The sequence below is a fragment of the Sus scrofa genome, chromosome 6 (genome assembly GCF_054392235.1).
Source record: "Sus scrofa isolate SSC_HxYL_T2T_F1_AM1 chromosome 6, Sscrofa_HxYL_maternal_Yorkshire_Landrace_v2.0, whole genome shotgun sequence".
Taxonomy (NCBI): Eukaryota; Metazoa; Chordata; class Mammalia; order Artiodactyla; family Suidae; genus Sus; species Sus scrofa.
Genome location: NC_139388.1, coordinates 73,168,345 through 73,181,559, shown reverse-complemented (window position 1 = coordinate 73,181,559; position 13,215 = coordinate 73,168,345).

Sequence of the window (13,215 nt, the reverse complement as noted above, 5' to 3'; positions counted from 1 at the left end):
AGAATTACAGCTATTTACAGGTTCAAGAACCAAAATACATATTAGGCTATTCTCTATTTCAGTTCTTAATTTCATCACATAATTTATCGTTTTAGGGGATATGAAGCTCCTAGGAGTTCCCGTCGTGGCTCAGCAGAAACAAATGTGACTAGCATCCATGAGGACTCAGGTTCCACCCCTGGCTTCACTCAGTGGGTTAAGGATCAGGTGTTGCTATGAGCTGTGGTGTAGGTCGAAGACACGGCTCGGATCTGGCGTTGCTGTGGCTGTGGTATAGGCCAGCAGCTATCTCTCGGATTCAACCCCTAACCTGGGAACCTCTATATTACACAGGCATGGCCCTAAAAAGACAAAAACAAAAACCAAAAAAACGAAAAAAAAAAAACACTCCTAGCAGTTCCCATTGTGGCTCAGAGGTAACAAACCTGACTAGTATCCTGAGTCCTCATGTTTGATCCCTGGTCTTGCTCAATGGATTTAAGCATTGCCTTGAGCTGTAGTGTAGGTTGCAGATAAGGCTTGGATCTGGCATTGCTGTGGCTGTGGTGTAGGCTGGCTGCTGCAGCTCTGATCTGACCCCTAGCCTGGGAAAGTGGGTGTGGCCCTAAAAAGACGGAAAAAAAAAAAAAAAAAAAGCTTCTAGCATGGTTATTTCATACATGGCTTTTTTTTTACTTCTAATTTTGAGATTAATTATAGATTCATAAGTTTCAAAAATAGTAGAGAGAGGTCCATATTACCTTGATTTTCCCAAAGATGACAAATAATCCTAGTCTATTATCAAAGCCAGGAAATTGACATTGTCATGATACTCATACTATTTTATTTAGCAATAGTTACTATCAAAATAGACTTAGGTTCTGCTTTTTTTTTTTTTTTTTTGTCTTTTTGCTATTTCTTGGGCTGCTCCAGAGGCATATGGAGGTTCCCAGGCTAGGGGTCTAATCAGAGCCGTAGCCACCAGCCTATGCCAGAGCCACAGCAACACGGGATCCGAGCCGCGTCTGCAACTTACACCACAGCTCACGGCAACCCTGGATCCTTAACCCACTGAGCAAGGCTAGGAACGAACCTGCAACCTCATGGTTCCTAGTCGCATTTGTTAACCACTGCGCCACGACGGGAACTCTGACTTAGGTTCTACTTTTAAAAAGTTAGAAATTCCTTTTGGCATTCTGTTAGGCATTTTACGAAAAGCTAATAAGAATTTAAAAATATGTTGTGGAGTTCCCTGGTGGCTCAGTGGGTTAAGCATCTGGCATTGTCACTTCAGTGGCTCGGTTGCTGCTGTGGTGTGGGTTTGACCTCTGGCCTGGGAACATCCTCCTCCTGCAGGTGCAGCCAAAAAAAAAAAAAAAAAAAAATGTTGTCATGTAAAAATGTCTACAGTTGAGAAGATAAAACAGACGCGTGTTAACTTTGATTTGCCAAGATTTTCCACAAGATTAATTTGCCTTATCTCTAGTAAAGATACGACTTCAGACTTTGAGGATTCATAAATGGTTCCTCCTTTAAAGGCTTTCAGATACACGGAGGCTTGACATGCCACATCTTTGAATCTGAACTGAGTAACAAAACAGGAGGCAAATTGAATTTCTAACCCCTAAAGAAAGCTTAAAGGTATGTTTTCTTGTTCTTGGGTCAATAAAATACACTTCAGGGACTTGTTCGCTTTGCAGACTAGACCATTTGGCAAATGTTCTGGCCCTTTTCATCTCCACAGTTGAATCATATGCCTTTTTTTTTTTTTTTTTTGGTATTTTTAGAGCTGCACCCAAGGCATATGGAGGTTCCCAGGCTAGGGTCAAATCAGAGCTGTATCCGCCGGCCTACACCACAGCCACAGCCACAGCAATGCCAGATCCGAGCCGTGTCTGCGACCTACACCACAGCTCATGGCAACGCTGGATCCTTAACCCACCGAGTGAGACCAAGGATCGGACCTGCATCCTCATGGATGATAATCAGATTCACTGTGCACAGGGGGAATGCCCATATACCTTTTTTTGGGGGGAGGGGCACACCCACGGCATGTGGAAGTTCCCAGGCTGGGGATCGAACCCGTGTTTCAGCAGCAACCCGAGCTGCTGCAGAGACACCACCAGATCCTTAACCTGATGCACCACAGTGAGAACTCCCCCATCACATATCTTTTAAGAGAACTGCGGGGGTTTTACTGGGGGAAAGTAGAGAAAGGCGGGACTAAGTTAGAAGGTTCAAGTGTATCTGACGCTGCCTAGCCTCGCCTCTTCATTCTGGCAACTAAGTGAAATCCTCTAACTCAAGCACATCGAATGCAGTCTGCGGGTCTGCATTTTCATGCTTGCTTTTCACTTGACTGTATCAAACTTGGATACTTCTGCCTAAGCCGCCGGAGCTCTGTTCCTAAGACGTGTTCAAACAAGCTCAGCTCGGCTTTCACGCCATCTGCCCAGAATTCCGTGGCCAACGTACGTGGCGTGTATGCTTTCCTGCACCTGTGGAAATGCTTCATTTCAGCTCGGCCCTCAAAGGCCCTTCGTTTCTCAAGTCCACGGCCACCCGGCAGGGCCACAGGTAGGTTTGGGATGGCAAGGGGCCTGGGGATGGCGGGGAAGGTTTTTCCCTGCCTGGACAGAGAGCGGCTCGCAGGCCAGTGGCTCCCCCTTTCATCATCCCTCACCCTGGGATTCCATAAAACTGCTGGGCATCCCAAGCAAGCCCACCTGCAGCAAATTCACTTCAACAGCATCGATGACGACATGTAAATGGCCTCGTCCCCTCTCACCCAATCCAAGCGGGAAGCGGGAAGTGGGGATCGTTGCTTATAACCAAGGGCCCAGTTCTTGAATGGACATGCATTCGTCCACTCGACTCTGTGCCCCAGTAGAGAGAGGCAGACCCTTCCTTCCTCGGAAGTAACTCTGGATCCACATCAAGTAAACATCTTAATGACACGCCTCTTGCGTATTTCTTCACTTGTCCTGAGGGATTCGCCCAGCGCCTCCCGCGGGGACTGCGGGACTTGCATACACTCCCCTCTTGGGTAAGGCAGGGTGAGTCTGTCTGGCCTGAGCCCTGTGTGGCCTCGGGCGCAGAAGGCAGGAAGCTGTATTTTGCCTGGACCAGTTCCCTGGCCGTGCTGGAGTTCTTGTAGGCACGAGTGTCCCGTTTACAGCTTTCTGTTTAGTAATTGGTCACAGCTCTTGGCTAAGCAGATTCCAGGGCCAGATCTCAAGGATCAGGGCTGCCTGGGAGCCTGGCTCAGCAGCTGCAGGCTGCAGAGGGAACTCGTGCACCCAGAGCAGCCTAGACGCATGATAAGACTTGTCTGTGCATCACCCCGGCCCAGGAGCCTCTAATTACATGTCTGGGACTTGCAGGAGCCCAGGTGGCCCAGCTCACATGATGCCAGAGCTGTGAAGATAGCACGGGCACGGTTCTCACTGCCCTCGCAGCCTGGCCGGGTGGGGAGGCTCCTCTGCGTCCTGTGCGTCATTTCAATACAAATTCTAAGAACCACATTCCAAAGACAACAAGAGTCCCTTTAAGCAGGTGGCTCTGCTCCAAGCATCGCCTCAGTTTTATCCTCCCATCAAGGTTCCCAGCTCGACCTGCCTCCTGACTTGGGACAGCAAAACACTGCTGGGCATCGCCACAGAGTCAATGCAAAAAGGCACAAGATCGGGTCCCCAGGCAGCCGTATTTTCCCCCACACGTAGCTTTGGCCTGCAAGGTGGCTCCTGCAATGGCACTTTGGTTGACTGACCCATTTCATGGAATTCTTTGACCATGCTAACAGCTATCAGAGATTTCCCATGTGCCAGGTGCTACACTGGACACGATGAGATCTCGTGCGAAGCCGTCCAAATCGGCCCTAGAACTGAGCCACCCGTTCAAAAGAAAAGACACTTGTCCAGGATTAGGAGAGAAGGTCCCTGTCACTGAGACCAAAATCTGGCCTGGCACATGCTGGCTGGCGGCTTATTGAGGAAAGCTGCTGTGGGAGTGGGTAAGCCAGCAGGTGTCTTTCCTGTGGTTAATCAGCTGTGTGGGAGGATTTTCAGGACAACAGCCAGAAATCTGTTGTTGTTTTTGTTTTCGAAGCTACAGGTTGGGTTTTTTTCCTCCAAGCTTAGTGGATGCTGAATCAGCTCAACTGTTCGTTTTGCAAGAATCCACACACTTGAATTGTAATAAACTGACTGCCACTCAGCTGGTCATTGGCAAGGATCTCATGAAAAAATTGCTTTACCAACTGAAATCCTTATTTATTTCTTACTTATTTGATTATGAGGTCTGCACCTGTGGCACATGGACGTTCCCAGGCTAGCAGCTGAATCAGAGCTGCAGCTGCTGGCCTACACCACAGCCACAGCAACACCAGCTCCGTAACGCACTGAGCGAGGCCAAGGATCAAATCCACATCCTCATGGATACTAGTCGGGTTGGTTACCACTGAGCCACAACAGGAACTCCTGAAATCCTCATTTTAAATGTTTTCCTCTAAAACTTGGAGGATCAGGCTATAAACATCTTCTATTCATGTCGGGGGTTTTTGGTTTTTTCTCTTCAATTGTGTTCTTAGCAATTCCATGTTTTCAGTAATCCTAGAAAGACAGCTTTCTGGATGCAGAGTTTTCGGTGAACAGTCTTATAGGCAAAAAGAAGTGCGAGCATCCCACCTGGCCTGCATTTTAATTCTGTCCTGGCTTCTTCCCCACCCACATGCCCATTTCCAGCTATACAAACTCGTATTATTCTTTCTGAATCAGACATAAATGCCACGCCCTGAGTTGCACATACATCCCCGCCGTGTTATTGACACACCAGTGTGTACTGACACAAGTAGGGGCTGACTTGGAAGCCCATTTCTCTTTTTCTGGAATTATTTGTCACCTCACTTCTCCATAATTGGTTCTAGGTGGGAATGTTGCTGAAAGATCTTCCTCTAAAATTTGGTCGCTTAATCTTGAGAATATGTTTTCAACCCCTCTTCCAGTTACAAATCCTGATGAGGGTCCTGAAGCTTGAACCACAGTCAAGACAAGCTACAGTATATGATTCAGAGTGGAGCAGACCTCCTATTTTGTTTTGGGTTTTGGTTTTTGTTTCTTTCTTTTTATGACCGCAACTGCAGCATACGGAAGTTCCCAGGCTAGGGGTTGAACCGGAGCTGTAACTACCGGCCTATACCACAGCCACAGCCACGCGGGATCTGAGCCATCTCTGTGACCTACACCATAGCTCACAGCAACGCCAGATCCTTAACCGACTAAGCGAGGCCAGGAATCAAACCTGCCTCCTGACTGACACTATGTCAGGTTCTTAACCCACTGAGCCACAATGGGTACTCCAGAGCTCCTATTTTGTAGCTCATAGCCAGGGCTGTAAGGTGGGCCTCCTGCCTCCCTGCTAAACATCTGAAATCTGAAATTAAGAATAAATTGAGGAGTTCCCATTGCGGCTCAGCAGCAATGAACCTGACTGGTGTCCATGAAGACAGGGATTCCATCCCTGGCCTCACTCAGTGGGTTAAGGATCTGGCATTGCTGTGGCTGTGGTGTAGGCCAGGAGCTGCAGCTCCAATTCAGCTCCCAGCCTGGGAACTCCCATAGGCTGTGGGTGCAGCCCTGAAATAAATAAATAAATAAATAGTAATTCGTGAAAGATACGGAGTAGAAAGGCATGGTTTGATGGAGAAACAGGATCCAAGGAAAAAGAAGGCTATAGTATTCACAGGCAATGACTTCCGTGAAAGCAGGTTCCAGGAGTCCTGAGAAAGGTCAGTGTTTGTGGAACAGGAAGCAGCCCTGGGGAAGCAGTCAGGGTGATTCGCTGGGGAACCACTTGCAGAGAAGTCGCTGGCCAGCGCTCCCAGCGCCCTCCCCTGTGCTAAACCGTGCCAGGGAGTGCGTGCACCCCAGGCTAGAACTTTCGCATCAAAGAGACAAGCAACGTCCAGGGAGCAAGAAGGGCCCAGGAGGGATGGGAAGCCCTCCCCAGGGAACTGTACTGATCCCCACGGCACACCCCTGTCCAGAAGCACCCACGCTCCTCTTCCAAGCACACGGATCCACAGACCTCAGAATGCAGGCCGCAGACACAAACAGGAATGGAGATCTGTATACCTGAACCACTCTGCCATCCACCTGAAGCTAACACAACACTGTACATAAACTATGTTCCAGTAACACTTAAAAAACACCCAGAACACAAATAGGAGCCTAAAATTAAAAATCACTGAACACTGGAGGAAGCAATGAATATCAAGACAAGCACAGAATCGATAAAGAGGGACCGGCACCCACGCAAATATTTCACAAAGTGAACAGGTATGAAAATAATCCTCAGAGATTCGACACAATATTAGACATAATAGTACATGACACAAGAGCTCCCATGTGGCTCAGCAGGTAAAGGATCTGGTATCACTTCAGTGGCTCAAATCGCTGCTGTGGCACAGGTTCGATCCCTGGCCCAGGAACTTCTACATGCCTTGGGCAGTGCCAAAAAAAAAAAAATATATATATATATATATATATATACACACACACACATATATATACATATATATATACACATACACATATATATACACACACACACACATATATATATGTTACATAACACAAAAACAAGGTATTATGGAAAAACTCCAAGGAACAGATTTAGAATCTGAGGAGAGAGGAATACAGGGGCTTAAAAGAAATGGTTAAAACAGAAGAGGAGTTCCCTTGAGGCTAAGGAGCCAGTGCTGTCGCTGCAGCAGCTTGGGTCACGGCTGTGGCGTGGATTTGATGCCTGGCCCAGGAAGTTCTGCATACTGAGGATGGGGCCAAAGAAACCCCCATAAAATGTGATGGAAGAAAATGGCCCAGACCTGAAGACAGACAGAGATCTCCATGAGGACAGGGGCCTGAGATGTCAAGTGATTCACTTGGAAATAAGACATACCTACAGATGGCTAAAAAACCCATGAAAAGATACATGGCTAATTATTAGAGACATGCAAATCCAAACTACAGCGAGGTATTCCCCTGCACCAGTCAGCATGGACACCATCAACATATTCGGGTTAACATATACACACGCACTACTACATGTAAACTAGATAATCGACAAGAACCCACTCTCTACAGCAGTCACCTCTACTCAATATTCCGTAATGACGCCTGTGGGGAAAGCCTCTGACAAAGAACAAGCGTGTGAATATGCACAGCGGAATCACCCTGCTGTGCATCTGAAACCAATACGACGTTGCAAATCAACTAACTCCAATGCAAAAGGAAAATAACTATTTTTGGAGCTCCCGTCGTGGCTCAGTGGTTGGCGAATCCAACTGGGAGCCGTGAGGTTGTGGGTTCGGTCCCTGGCCTTGCTCAGTGGGTTGAGGATCCGGCGTTGCCGTGAGCTGTGGTGTGGGTTGCAGATGTGGCTGGGATCCCGCGTTGCTGTGGCTCTGGCGTAAGCGGGTGGCTGCAGTTCCGATTCCACCCCTAGCCTGGGAACCTCCATGTGCCACAGGAATGGCCCAAGAAAATGGCAAAAAAAAAAGACAAAAAATAAATAAATAAATGACTTTTTTAAAAAAGACACACCCAGACACATTTCCCCAAACTTCAGAATACCCATGGAGGTGCAGGTTCGATACCCAGCCGGGGCTGGTGGGTGGCGTATCCAGCATGGCAGAAATGGCCGTGTAGGTGGCAGCAGCAGCTTGGACTCAGTCCCTCGTCCAGAACATCTGTGTGCCCCAGGTGCAGCCATAAAAAAAGACGACAAAAAGAATCCTTCCCAAAGGAAAACACGCAGAAAGGTACCTACAAAGACGTAAGACTTAAGTGGGCCCCAACAACACAGGAGGCTGGAAGGAAGTGGAGCAATATCATTACAGTTCTAAGAAAAAAATGACTTTGAACTCAGAGGCCTGTGCTTAGCCAAATTAGCCTTGAAGTGAAAGGTCAGAATGAAATATTTGGGGAAGCCTGTCACTGTCGGATGTGCCCTCTGAAGGGATTTCTCAAGGATTGCGACATAGCAAGACACAAGGATCCAAGCAGGAGGAAGTTCTGGTTTCCAAGGGGTACGAACAGCAGCCATTACCACTCAGAGTCAAGTTTAAATAATATGTATGCATTTTTATGCGTCACTGGAACAGTAATAATAACAGAGAACGAAGATCCCGGATTAATTCAAAGAGAAAGAGAATGAGGAAGGAAGGAAGTGGATGTTGACTAAGTCTCTGTCCTTTTGGAGGAGAGGATAGAGGTGATTCATTCTGGAGGTGATTGCGTCCTATTAAGTGTACATTCAAAATCTCAAAGATAAATTCTGCTTCGGGTAACAGCACAGAAGATTGTGCCAGATTAATCATCCTGCCTGTGGCAATTAGAAACTCAGGAAAGGAGTTCCCATGGTGGCTCAGTGAGTTAAGAACCTGACTAGTATCTGTGAGGACTTGGGTTTGATCCGTGGCCTCACGCAGTGGGTTAAGGATCTGGCGTTGCTGAGCGTGTCATGTAGGTCACAGAAGCAGCTTGGATCTGGCGTTGCTGTGGCTGTGCTGTAGGTTGGCAGCTACAGCTCCTATTTGACTCCCAGCCTGGGAACTTCCACATGCAGTGGGTGTGGCCCTCAAAAGAGAAGGAAAAAAAAAAAAACTCAGGAAAAATATAAAAAAAACTTCTATGTGAAGGTGCTGGAGAGCAACCTTCTCTGGAAGGAAGGAAAATAGGGGCGACCCACGAATCACCAGCTTTCCCCTGAGAATGGATGCTCCTTAACCCTCTCGGCACACAAGAAATAGGGTTCGAACAGAAAGCAGCTGTCTTGTGGGGCTGAAAAGTCAGAAGTTGGATTTCAGGGCTGTCAGAGTGGCTGGGAGGTGAGGGAGGGCAGATCCTGAAAGGAGGAAGCCCCCCAAATCTGTGTACAAACACCCCTTCAATCCTCAGCTGACTCCTAAACTGGGTGTGTCCAGGTGTCATCTCCCAGGAGCTGTCACTCCTGAAAGTGACAAGTGGAAGAGCAAAGGACTGAGCAAAGATTTGAGCAGCTGCCCAGCTGTGGACAGAGTTTGGAATTCAAGTCCAGTCAAGTTCAAGGTGCTTCGTAAACCCCTGGGGCTTTCTACTAAAACCCCAGAAGGGCTACATTTCAGAAGCAAGGCCCACATCCCAGGCTGAGGGCAAAAACTGAAATAAACCTACTCTAAAAAGCCTAGAACTGAGCCACCACAGAATCAAAGTTACCTGCCAGTAATTTAACTGCCTTCTAGAACCAAGTTCATCACTTTTCAGGGGAAGATGACAGAGTCCATTGTGCTAGAGTCTATCAAACATAATGTTCAGCATAGGATCAAAATTTACAAGACGTGCAAAGAAGCAGGAGAGGCATCCCATAATCAAGAGAAAAAAGCAGTCATAGAAGCAGACCCTCAGAAAAGCCGGATGCCAGGATTAGCAAAGTCTCAAATACAATGACTATAAATATGTCAAAAATTTGACAGAAAAAGGAGTTCCCATCGTGGCTCAGCAGTAACGAACCCAACTAGCATCCATGAGGACATGGGTTCAATCCCTGGCTTCGCTCAGTGGGTGAAGGATCCAGTGTTGCTGTGCACTGTGGTGTAGGTTGCAGACACAGCTCGGATCCCAACTTTGTTCTGTGGCTGTGGTGTAGGCCAGCAGCTGCAGCTCCAATTTGCCTCCTAACCTGGGAACTTCCATATACAGTGGGGGCATCCCTAAAAAGACCAAAGGGGGAAAAATGGACAGGAAAAAATGGATAGAACAAGTGAAGACAGAAGGATAACTTCTTAGTAGTGATACGGAAATTCTAAAAAGAACCAAATGGAAATCCTAGACCTGAAAAGTGCCCTCTCTGAAAAACAAAAGAAAAAAAATTTAAAGATCGATGGCGGATTGGATATTACAAAAGAAAGGATCACAACGTGTACACAAAAACAGCTGCATAGAAGGTCTAAATTACAGCACAAAAAGAAAAAAGATTGGAACCTTGTCTCAGGAGGGATGGCAGGAATTGAATACAGATTTTTAAAAAAATGGCCTCAACCAGGACATATGGAAGTTACGAGGCCAGGAACTGAACCTCTGCCTGAGCCACTGCAGGCAGGTTGTTAAGCAGGGGCTTCCTGGTATACATCTTCTAAGCCACTTGAAGAAAAAGAAAATGAGACTTTAAGAAAATGATCAATCCAACAAATGGTAAGAAAGAGGAGATACTGGAGTCCCCATCGTGGCACTGCAGGAATGAATCGGACCAGGAACCACGAGGTTGCCAGGCTGGATCCCTGGCCTCGCTCAGTGGGTTAAGGATCCCATGTTGCTGTGGCTGTGGTGTAGGGTCGGCGGCTAGAGCTCCAATTGGACCCCTAGCCTGGAAACCTCCATATGCTGCAGGTGCAGCCCTAAAAAAGGACAAAAGACAAAAAAAAAAAAAAAAGCTTACTTTCAGAGGCTCTCTGGTGAGTTAGGTTCTGCCAACTGCATGGACCCGCATGAGCTTTGGTAGATGGTGTTTCGGCAGAGGCTGTCTTTCTGCTGGCAACCAAGCCCAAGGAAATGAGTGCAAAAGACTGGCGGTGGCCAGACGCAGCATTTTAGGGTTTTATCGGCAGGCTTGTGGGTAGGTATGGTCTTTCCGGTAACAGCTGCAGCAGCTGTTACCTACCCCCGGGTTCCTTACGCCTGAACCAAAACTGTGGTGGTGTGGTCTTCAACTCAACAGTCCAGGGGAGGCTCCCTAATGCCCCACCTCCAGCTTTTCCGGAGATTTTTATAAGCACCTAAATTCCCTGTTTTAAACCCCTTTTTGCTTAAAATACGCTGAGTGGTTTCTTTTTAGTGCACTGAACTCTGAAACTGAAACGGACACACACTCACACACACTCAGGTCTCAGAAACCCAGAGGGCCCTCAAGTGACTTTCAGAAGCAAATGTAAACCCGCTCTGGGAAGAACACAATGCAGCCTGAACCTCAAAGAACCCTCCAGAATGAAAAATAAAACAAAGGCGAGTTCCCATTGTGTTTCAGTGGTAACGAACCCGACTAGGATCCATGAGGATGTGGGTTCGATCCCTGGCCTCTCTCAGTGGGTTAAGGATCCAGCATTGCTGTGAGCTGCAGCATAGGTCACAGATGCAGCTTGGATCTGGTGTTGCTTTGGCTGTGGTGTAGGCCAGCAGCTGCAGCTCTGATTCAACCTAGGAACGTAGCCTGGGAACTTCTCTATGCAGCAGGTGTGGCCATTAAAAAAGAAAAGAAAAGATTGTTGGGCCAGATTTTTAAAAATAATGCTTCTAGAATCCTCTGTGGCACAGAGGGTTAGGGATCCTGCATTGCCGCTGCAGTGGTTCAGGTTGCTGCTGTAGCCTGGGTTCAGTCCCTGGCCTGAGAACTTCCACATGCCTTGGGCTCAGCCAACACCCCCCCACCATCATAATTCTTCTCGATGCTATTCACAGTGGCAGCTCCACTTCTACCCCTAGCCTGGGAACTTTCTTTCTTTTTTTTTTTTTTTTTTGTCTTTTGTCTTTTTGTCTTTTGTTGTTGTCGTTGTTGTTGCTATTTCTTGGGCCGCTCCCGCGGCATATGGAGGTTCCTAGGCTAGGGGTTGAATCGGAGCTGTAGCCACCGGCCTACGCCAGAGCCACAGCAACGCGGGATCCGAGCCGCGTCTGCAACCTACACCACAGCTCACGGCAACGCCGGATCGTTAACCCACTGAGCAAGGGCAGGGACCGAACCCACAACCTCATGGTTCCTAGTCGGATTCGTTAACCACTGCGCCACGACGGGAACTCCTAGCCTGGGAACTTTCATACGCTGCAGGTGCAGCCCTAAAAAGAAGAAGAAAAAAAAAAAAACAGGAACGAAATAAGGCCATTTTGTGGCAACAGGGTTGGAGCTAGAGATTATCATACTAAGTGAAGTAAGTCAGAGGAAGAAAGACACATATCACATGATATCACCTATAGCTGGAATCTGAAAAATAATACACGTGAACTTACTTATCTCTATGACTCACAGACAGAGAAAACAAACCTATTGCTACCAAAGGGAAGAGGTGGGAGGGGGGCGGGGGGATGCATGAGGAGTTTGGGATTAACAGATACAAACTATTATATGCAAAATAAACAACAAGCACCTATGGCATAGTGCAGGGAACTATATTCAATATCTTGTGATAACCTATAGTGGAACAGAACTTGATAGATTATCTGAATCACTTTGCTATAACACCTAAAACGAACACAACAGTGTAAACCAACTAGTATTTCAGGGTAAACAAGATCTTTAAAAAAAAAAAAGTGAGGAGTTCCCGTCGTGGCGCAGTGGTTAACGAATCCGACAAGGAACCATGAGGTTGCGGGTTCGGTCCCTGCCCTTGCTCAGTGGGTTAACGATCCGGCGTTGCCGTGAGCTGCGGTGTAGGTTGCAGACACGGCTTGGATCCCACGTTGCTGTGGCTGTGGAGTAGGCCGGTGGCTACAGCTCCGATTGGACCCCTAGCCTGGGAACCTCCATATGCCGCAGGAGCGGCCCAAGAAATAGTAAAAAAGACAAAAAAAAAAAAAAAAAAAAAAAAGTGAAAAGGCAAAAAGCCACGATACAGAAAATATTCGCAAAACAAACAAATGCCCATTTGCTCTTCCTTAAACTAAAACCAAAACCAGGTCACTCATTCCTCCCCGTTTCTTCTCTTATAAATAATAATGATTCATATTCAGACTATATAAAGAATTCTTAGAAATCAAAAATTATAAGAGGGGTTTTTTCCCGGTGGCTCAGCAGGCTAAGGATCTGGCGTTGTCACCGCGGTGGCTGGGGTCACTGCCGTGGCTTGGGTTTGAGCCCTGGCCTAGGAAATTTCATATTCCATGGGTGCAGCCAAAAAAAAAAAAGGAAAATGAGCAAAAGATAGTATTACACAGAAGAAACCCTAAGCAAAACGCTTCCTGAGTAATGGGGAAAATGCAAATGAAAGCTTCAAGAAGATACCATTTCCCAGCCACCAGACTGGCAAGAATTTAAGAGTTGAGGAGTTCCGGTCACGGCTCAGCAGGAACCAATCTGACTAGTCTCCATGAGGACGCGGGTTCGATCCCTGGCCTCGCTCTGTGGGTTAAGGATCTGGTGTTGCCGTGAGCTGTGGTGTAGGTCGAAGATGTGGCTTGGATCCTGCGTTGCTGTGGCTGTGGTATAGACCAG